Below are 10,048 nucleotides of genomic sequence, written 5' to 3' on the forward strand. Positions count from 1 at the left end.
CTGAAGAAACCATGGGCTTCGGTTAATCATAAAGTATCAACAATATCAATCCATTAATTTTAACAAATATGTCAGACAAATGTAGGATATCAATAATAGGGGACACGTTACATGCATATGGGAGCTCAGTACTTCTCCATTTTTCTGTAAATTTAAATCTGTTCAAAAAATATTTAAAATTAAACAGGTTTTACCTTTCAGGGGTTTAGAGCTTAGAGCTATAATAAATGCTTCAAATTTGTGCATTACTTTGGCCTATCAAAACACTTGTTATGTTTATTAGCTACAAAGTCTCCATGTTTCAATTACAAATCCAGTTACTGTAAAAAACCAAACAAACAAACATCTGAGGTTTGTGGTACTTCAGTGCAGTTTGAGAAGATATTCCTGGTGGGGTGAGCAACATATCAATAATGATTAAGTCTAGAAGAGTATATGTGCCTGTGTTAGCCTGAGAGGTTGGCTAAACTTAAAAGTTATATATTCATCCATCTATCCATTCATTCGTCTTTGATGAGTATCTACTACCTACATATGGTAGTTGCTAAGACCATAGGGATAAAAGACACATTCCCTTTCCTCAATGGGCTCTCTCCATAAAAGAGATTAACAAGTAAATATACAATTGTAACATAATATGCTAAAAGTGTGTTGGGGAAAACACCAGGGGATGTGGCAACATGGAGAAACATCTAATCCAGACCCTGGTTGATCAGGAAATGTTCACTCCTGAAGGACAAACACTGAAAGAAATCCTATGTCATTCACCATCCCTATTTATATAATATTTAAAAGTTTACTTTTCAAACAGTATAAGGAAGCATATATCTACTTGGGGTAGGATATAGAGAGATATAGACATTAGGTTTTTGGCTTTTCAGGTTATAAGACACCAAAATAATCAAAGTCATACTTACTTAGTAAATGAGGTTCCGTGTGTGTCATTGAAGGGGACTGAAGGAGAGACGGGGCAAAATCTCTGGTATATCCACAACCACAGACATTCAGTAAGCACTCAAGGCAGTGTGTTTAATAATATTGCAGGTATAAAGAAAAAAATGAATGCTATAATTGAAAAGTATCAAAAATTCTTAATATACTTTGTTTCCATTCTTAGTTCAGGGGTGATTCATCCCCCTTTCTGATTAATAGCATGCAGCAGTCACCCCTAGTGATCAAGAAACAATATTTTTAAAATGCAAAGAATCTTTTCAAATTGAACCAAATGACAACTAATTTTTTGTAACCTGAAAATTGCAACATTAACTATATCTGTAATGAGTTCAAATATTGTTCATTGTCTTTAAATTCCTGATATATGACTTACAAACTTTATTGTCTATAGATAACTAATTTAAAACCTATTATGTCTGCAGAGTTAATTAAATTGTGAGTCCTGCCTCTTAATTTTATTGCTTCACAGATTTATTCTTTCATAGGTGCTAATTTAAAAATTAACATTAAAACCAAACGGAGTTAGAAGTTTTCATTTTGTTTGATAAGTGCAAAAAAACCCCACTATATAAAATACCACTGAATATTTTTCTTCATAGTATAGGAGATAAAGTTTCAAATTCCCAGTTACCTTTTGCTTAAGTACTTAAAAATAGGAATTAATAGCCTGACCTGTGGTGGTGCAGTGGATAAAGCGTCAACCTGTATTGCTGAGGTCACCAGTTTGAAACCCTGAGCTTGCCTGGTCAAGGCACATATAGGAGCTGATACTTCCTGCTCCTCCCCACTTCTCTCTCTCTCTCTCTAAAAATGAATAAGTAAAATCTAAAAAAATTTTTTTTGGAAAATAGGAATGAATGTAGAGTTAGCCTTAATATTCAGGACCAGTTATGGGAAAGAAGTTTGTATCCCCATATGTTTGAGAAAGATTAGCTTTAAAGATGCTTTTAACAAACACACTAAAAAAAAATTACCTTTGCACGTAGTAACAAAATAAGTTAGGTCAATAAGATTTTACTGAGGTCCGTTTCATGTAAAGCACAAGGCTGGGTGACGTGGAGGAAACAGAAGAAAGGTATACATGGTTCCTGCGTTTAAGAAACTTGTCATTTTACAGGAGTAAAAACAGTGAGCAAAGAGTTAATCAGGAGGTGCCCAGGGTGCCCTGAAAAGCCAAGATTCTCAGAGGAGTAGAGAAAGGGATATTCAACCCAGAACAAATAGAGAACAGCAGTGCAGACGTGTATAAAAGATGGGAGGAAGATGAAAGCCTCGGATGAGCTGGTCCTTGCCAAAATAAGTTAAGGACAACTGAAAGGACTCTTTCATCTATATTTAGAGTGAGAAAAAGAACAAGAAAGGTGTAGGCCTGAAGCTTGGGGCAGATGGCGTAATACAGGCAGATGAGAAAGCAAAATTGCTCAGCAGCTATTTGGTTCTTATCTCTCTTATCAGAAGGTGTCTTTGAGCTGGAAAATCCTCTCTGCTAAAAGAAGAGTGTTGACTTGACCCACTTCTCTGTAGCAGGATTGGGAAGACTAGGAAGGTCTCTCTTTGAAACTAGATGTAGCTTCTTGAGTGGGCCAAGTATGGCAGAGGCAGAGGCAACAGGTGCTAGAGAGACAGACCCAGGGCAGATGCACAAACAGTCAGTTTGTCCAAAGAAAACAGTGAAACCACATGACAATGCCAAAAGTCTGCTGGCGGTGGGACCAGAGACAAGGTGGTAGAGAAGGAGGAATCAAGCTAGTATTTATGTGCAGAATTTATTATAGATTTAGTATACATTTTTTCATTTTAGCCTGGTGACAGTCTTTTTATTATTATTTTTTTTAGATTTTATTTATTCATTTTAGAGAGAAGAGACAGAGAGAAAGAGAGAGAGAGAGAGAGAGAGAAGGGGGAGAGGAACAGAAAGCATCAACTCCCACATGTGCCTTGACCAGGAAAGCCCAGGGTTTCGAACTGGCAACCTCAGTGTTCCAGGTCAATGCTTTTACCCACTGTGCCACCACAGGTTAGGCCCTTTTTTAAAATTATTAAGTGAGAGGTGGAGAAGCAGGGAGATAGAGAGACAGACTCCTGCATGTGCCTCAACTGGAATCCACCCAGGAAGCCCCCTACAGGGCAATGCTCTGCCTATCTGGGGCCACTGCTTCGTTGCTCGGCAACCGAGCTATTTCAGCACCTGAGTTGTAGGCCATGGAGCCATCCTCAGTGCCTAGCAACAACCTTAATAAGAGTAGTATTACGATCCTTGGACTTTTTTTTTTTTTTTTACAGAGACAGAGAGAGAGTCAGAAAGAAGGATAGATAGGGACAGACAGACAAGAACGAAGAGAGATGAGAAGCATCAATCATCAGTTTTTCGTTGCAACACCTTAGTTGTTCATTGATTGCTTTCTCATATGTGCCTTGACCGTGGACCTTCAGCAGACCAACTAACTCCTTGCTCAAGCCAGCGACCTTGGGTCCAAGCTGGTGAGCTTTTTTTGCTCAAACCAGATGAGCCTGCGCTCAAGCTGGTGACCTTGGGGTCTTGAACCTGGATCCTCTGCACCCCAGTCCGATGCTCTATCCACTGCGCCACCGCCTGGTCAGGCCAATCCTTGGACTTTTAAATGTGGGAAAATAAGACTTGCCAAAGGTTATGTAGCTAGCAAGAGGAACAGGAGATTCAACCCCAGCTCTGCTCGACTTGACAGTTCATGTCTTTCCTCCAGATCCTGAAGACAGCACAATAATGTGGGACTCAGGGGACAATAAACTCAAGAATGAGAGGCCCCCATTGGCACCAAGGAAGTCTGTGAACAGCTCTAAGGGCCCCATCATGAGAGTGGAGGTTTGGGGTAGAGTGACCTTCCCAGGGCAAGAACGAAGTCAGGTACTCAGCCTAAATTATCTTGGATGTAGCAAAAGAATGACTTCATCACAGGGACTAGGACAGAGGCCAGGAATTCGAAGTACAATTCAAGGAAGGATGACTTGAGGCTGAGCTGCTCAAGTACTTCCTGCCAAGGTTCATGCAACATGGGAGAACGGTGAAGGGGACATAGCTGAGCCGAGGCCCGCAGAGCAACCTGTCAGCTGGGAAAGGACAACAGGAGGACAGGGAGCAAAAAATAATGAGACTGATAAATTGCTTGAAATGGTCTTTTTGACATGAGAGGGTAAAATGATGAGTGTGACAGATATATTGGAACTTTTGGGGGGAAAATTAATAGCACTTAGAAACATAAGCCTATAAACAATACTTTGATTTTAGCTTTAAGATAAACTTAAGTTGTAAGAGAAAGGAAAAAAATCAGAGTATACTGTAGGGTTCTGTAATGAATCCTAGATAAACTCTGGGTAGTTCATTTTTTTTAATTGTACTATAACTGTACTGAGAAGACAAAGAGAAGAGAGGGCAGATAGGGTGAAAGTTAAATCCTCGATCACAAAAACAGGAAGTCAGTGGGTGACATCTAAAATTCATAAGTTGATTGGACTTGGCCAGTTGGCTCAGCGGCAGAGCATTGGCCCGGCATGTAGAAGTCCCGGGTTCAATTCCCAGCCAGGGCACACAGGACAAGCACCTATCTGCTTCTCCACCCTTCCCCCTCTCCTTTCTCTCTGTCTCTTTCCCTACCACAGCCAAGGCTCCATTGGAGCAAAGTTGGCCCGGGCGCTGAGGACAGCTCCATAGCCTCCTCAGCAGTTACTAAAATGGCTCCGGTTGCAGCAGAGCAATGCCCCAGAGGGGCAGAGCATCACCCCCTGGTGGGCATGCCGGGTGGATCCCGGTCAGGCACATGTAGGAGTCTGTCTCTGCCTCCCCACTTCTCACTTCAGAAAAATACGAAAAAATAAAAAAACTTCTCCAATGTGAGCCTAGTTGTAAACAGCTAGTGTTTTGATCTCACACGGCTTGTGCTCCAGCATGTTTTAATAAACTCATGTTTTTTCCAGCCAAAAAAAAATTTTTTTGATAAGTTGAGAAATAGCCACTGAAGCATTTTATTTAGAAATGTAGAGCTAAAAAACAGAAAAGTGGCTGAAAGAGTTCCAAGTCTTTACCAGTGGCCAATGGGTCTGGGTGGCCTGGGGGATGGGGAGAGCAAGGGTGTAGTGATGTTCACAGGACCTCTTTCTTCACTGGAAGTCATTTTGTACTATTTGATTTCTTATTTCTATCTTTGTATTACTATGGCAAAATTGCTAAAGTTTTTTTTAAGCTGTTGGGATTTGATTGATTGAAAAAGAGAATGGAAGAGCACACCAAAAGTCACTGTGGGTCTTCCCAAGAAAGCTTCAAAGAAGTTTCACAAAAGGTGTGAGCCAAGGGACAGCCACCAGGAGAACTCACCGAAGGACTTCCGAACCCGATGGAACAGGTGGAGCCCCCGCTCCTCCTCCAAAACTGAGCTGCAGTTGACGGTGGCTTTGCCCTAGGCCAGTGGTCTCAAACTTTTTGAAGTTGAGGCGCATTTAAAATCCTACAAATAATTATAGGTGCACTATATACAAATTTCTGAGAAATGTGTTATAATAATTAAGTCAAATATTAAAGAAAAAAATATAAAATCTAAGCGTGATTTTATGTAATTAAATGAAATAAATATGACAAAATTAAATTTATTCTGACATTAAAAACATTTTTATGTTACTTTTTTTTTGAGTTATGCTTTTTAGAATTCGTAAAAAAGAGAGGTTAAAAAATAAAAAAACAGACCTGACCTGTGGTGGCGCAGTGGATAAAGCATCAACTTGGAAATGCTGAGGTCGCCGGTTCGAAACCCTGGGCTTGCCTGGTCAAGGCACATATGGGAGTTGATGCTTCCAGCTCCTCCCCCCTTCTCTCTCTGTCTCTTCTCTCTCTCTTTCTTTCTCTCTGTCTCTCCCTCTCCTCTCTAAAATGAATAAATAAAAAAAATAAATAAATAAAAATTAAAAAACGACAAAGTTATCTTTTTATATATATAGATACATTCTTAGTAAGATTTAGTAAATTCAGCAGGTCCTGGCACAAATCTGTTAAGTTTTTTCATTCTTGTGTTTATGAGAAACATGAGCCCGATGTGTCCTAGCGATTTCTTCAATGTTTGGGCATATATTTGAAAAGCAAACTCTCATTTTCTTGTCAATACATTGAAGAACTCCTCTCTTTTTACTCTTAATTGTATTGAGGGTAGAAAATCCTAATTTATATAAATAGGATGTTGAAAATTGTAGTAAAGTGTTCAAAGCTTTTTTAGATATTGCCACATACTCTTCTTTTATAGAAATCCAAAAGGCTTCAAAAGACAATTCTTTATGTTTAATCATCAATCCACAATCAGTGGATATAGCTGCCAGTTCTTCTTCTGTTAATGTTAAACCAAAATCACTTGAAGCTTCCATGAATGGGTTTCTAATCCAATCATATTGTTCAGTGTTAAGTGATGGAAAATGCTATAAATTAAATTCTGCCCATCAGCCTTCAAGTCCTATTTATTTACACTTAACTCTTGCTCACTTCCAGAATTGGATTCTTCAATATCATGCTGCTTTTTGAGAAATCTATCCATTTTATTTGGGTGTATTTATCTAAAAATAATATAATGATGTGTTAATAATAAATAAAATAATGATGTGTTAACAAAAAGAGCAGTATTTCCATAATGAAATGGTATACTAGAGTAACTATATTTATTTTTGTATCTGGGCACATGCTGCCAACCAGCGCAGCTAGTAATTCCAGGTCCCGAATGGGAATGGTGGGGAATGAAGAAAATATGCAGAATTAAGAAAATACAGGTTTGGAAGGGCCCTGTAATTGCTGCTGGCAAGAACAAAGTGTGCCCCAAAACTGCATCCTGCTTTCTTTATAGGGCAAAGTGAGGCCATTAGCAAATCTTAACTTTACACCAAACAAAGGATAGAAGAAACTTGCCTCCAGTCTTTCCGGGGAACATGGGGGGTAGTGTAAACAATCCAGCACCACAACTTAACAGCCTGTTGCAACCTAATCAGGCAAGTGAGGTGGGGGGTTGCACAGACTGTCAGCTTACAGCCAATTCCCCACACCTCTATCCCCGAAAAATCTAAACTCCAAAAACCCTGTTGGTTTTTTGGTCCCCAACAGGCACATATTTCTCTGGAATATCATAGGGCACACCTGGAAATCTTCTAGGGTGCACCAGTGCATCCTGGCACACACGTTGAGAACCACTGCCCTAAGCTAATAGTTGTCCAACTACTGGGCTTGTTTCTGGGCATGTTAAAACCCACACTGCTTGTAACTTGCTAACTTAAAACTTCTTCAGAAGACCGTCTTAAGATATCTGTGACACAATTAGTAGCAGTCTCCTTTTTTGCAAGGCAAAAAACTATATAGTTAGGAATTCTGGGTAGTTTTGAAGAGATATCTGCAGGAAATAAACTTCTGAAATACCCAGTGGGAATAAAACAAACCCACACTGCTGAGCCCCACACCCAGAGTGTCAGCGGGTCTGGGTAGGGCAGAGAATCGACATTTCTATCACATTCCCAGGCCACGCTAATGCTACTGGTCTGGGACACACTGATCACCCCTGATCAAGGCTGAGGCGAGAACCGCTCTCTAAAGAAAACGGGCAGCCTGCCTACTAAGGAGGCTCCTAATGAGAATACTGTAGGCTGAGAGAGAAACTGCAGAGCTCAAGGTAACTAAAGCCTACACAACAGATGCCAGGAAGGAGGAAAAGACAAGGACAGAAATACACTAAGGTGCTATTCTCCCAGAATAAAGCCCTCTTGCTTTTTTTTTTGGGGGGGGGGTTGTATTTTTTCTGAAGTTGTAAACGAGGAGGCAGTCAGACAGACTCCTGCATGCGTCCGACTGGGATCCACCTGGCATGCCCACCAGGGGGCAATGCTCTGCCCATCCGGGGCGTCGCTCTGTCGCAACCAGAGCCATTCTAGCGCCGGAGGCAGAGGCCATGGAGCCATCCCCAGCGCCCGGGCCAACTTTGTTCCAATGGAGCCTCGGCTGCAGGAGGGGAAGAGAGAGACAGAGAGGAAGGAGAGGGGGAGGGGTGGAGAAGCAGATGGGCGCCTCTCCTGTGTGCCCTGGCTGGGAGTCGAATCCGGGACTCCCGCATGCCAGGCCGACGCTCTACCACTGAGCCAACCGGCCAGGGCCAAGCCCTCTTGCTTTAATAATCAAGACGTTCCGGCCCTGGCCGGTTGGCTCAGTGGTAGAGCGTCGGCCTGGCGTGCAGGAGTCCCAGGTTCGATTCCTGGCCAGGGCACACAGGAGAGGCGCCCATCTGCTTCTCCACCCCTCCCCCTCTCCTTCCTCTCTGTCTCTCTCTTCCCCTCCTGCAGCCGAGGCTCCATTGAAGCAAAGATGGCCCAGGCGCTGGGGATGGCTCCTTGGCCTCTGCCCCAGGCACTAGAGTGGCTCTGGTCGCGACAGAGCGACGCCCCGGAGGGGCAGAGCATCGCCCCCTGGTGGGCAGAGCATCACCCCTGGTGGGCATGCCGGGTGGATCCTGGTCGGGCGCATGTGGGAGTCTGTCTGACTGTCTCTCCCCGTTTCCAGCTTCAGAAAAATACAAAAAAAAAAAAAAAAAAAAAAAAAAAAAACGTTCTCCGGATCTGCCTGCCTGCTGCCCACATGCCTGCCCTGGGGAATGCTGGGAAACACACCTCACCCACTTACCTAGAACCACAGTCAGTGTTCTCAGTCCAGGAAGAACTGTGGATAAACTACAGCAAAAGCCCAAACCAGCTCCTTTCTGATGAACATGACGTACGTCACAAATGTGAAGAGATAAAGAGGCATGGGAGGAAAATCAACAGTATAAAAGGACTAAAATGAAGAATAAACACAAGAAGAAACAACCCAACCTAGAGCAAGCATCATTCAGGAACCTAAGAGAAATACCCTTTTCTTCTTCATTCTAAAGAGTAGCCTCAGAGAACCCAGAGGGAAGATCTCAAGCAAGAAGAGCAAGCTGCTATGGAAAAGGAGACTTCATAGCTCCTTCACAGAGTCTTCATAGTTCCTCCTAGAGTCTGAGGAACCTAAAAAATATGACTGCCAGCAGCCTGGGACACAGAGGACCCAGGTTCGAAACCCCAAGGTCACCGGCTTGAGCGCAGGCTCACTAGCTTGAGTGTGGGGTCACTAGCTTGAACATGGGATTATAGACATGACCCCATGGTCGCTAGCTTGAGCCCAAGGTCGCTGGCGTGAAGCCCAAGGTCACTAGCTTGTGTTGAAGACCCCTGGTCAAGGTACATAGGAGAAACAATCAATGAACAATTAAAGTGCCACTGAGGGCCCTGGCCTGGCGTGCGGGGAACCCGGGTTCGATTCCCGGCCAGGGCACATAGGAGAGGCGCCTATTTGCTTCTCCACCCCCCCCTTCCTCTCTGTCTCTCGCAGCCAAGACTCCATTGGAGCAAGGATGGCCCGGGCGCTGAGGATGGCTCCTTGGCCTCTGCCCCAGGTGCTGGAGTGGCTCTGGTCTCGGCAGAGCGACGCCCCGGAGGGGCAGAGCATCACCCCCTGGTGGGCAGAGCGTCACCCCTGGTGGGTGTGCCGGGTGGATCCCGGTCGGGCGCATGCGGGAGTCTGACTGTCTCTCCCAGTTTCCAGCTTCAGAAAAATACAAAAAAAAAAAAAAAAGTGCCACTGAGTTGATGCTTCTCATCTCTCTCCCTTCCTGTCTGTCTGTCCCTCTCTTTCTCTCTCTCTCTCTCTCTCTCTCTCTCTCTCTCGTTAAAATATATATAAATATATATGACTGTCAAGGTAAAAAAAAAAAAAAAGTTAATGAATGAACAAGGCTAAAGGCCAAATTAGTAATCTGAAAGATAAGCCTTAGGACACCTTCTAGAATATTATGCAAAAGGACAAGGAGATCAAAGATATGTGAGAAAAATTGAGACATAGAAAATAAAGGAAGTTCAATATCCATCATGATGAAGTTCTACAAGGAAAGAAAATAGGGAAGGAAAACAAACCAGAGAAACAATAGAGGAAAAATTCCCTAAACTGAAGGATGAAATGAATGGTTTCAGAGCATAAGGGCCCACTGCATGTCAAGCAGAGCAGTGTAATAAGGTGCTAGGTGCACCTTGG

Source organism: Saccopteryx leptura, chromosome 2 (assembly GCF_036850995.1).
Source record: "Saccopteryx leptura isolate mSacLep1 chromosome 2, mSacLep1_pri_phased_curated, whole genome shotgun sequence".
Classification (NCBI taxonomy): domain Eukaryota; kingdom Metazoa; phylum Chordata; class Mammalia; order Chiroptera; family Emballonuridae; genus Saccopteryx; species Saccopteryx leptura.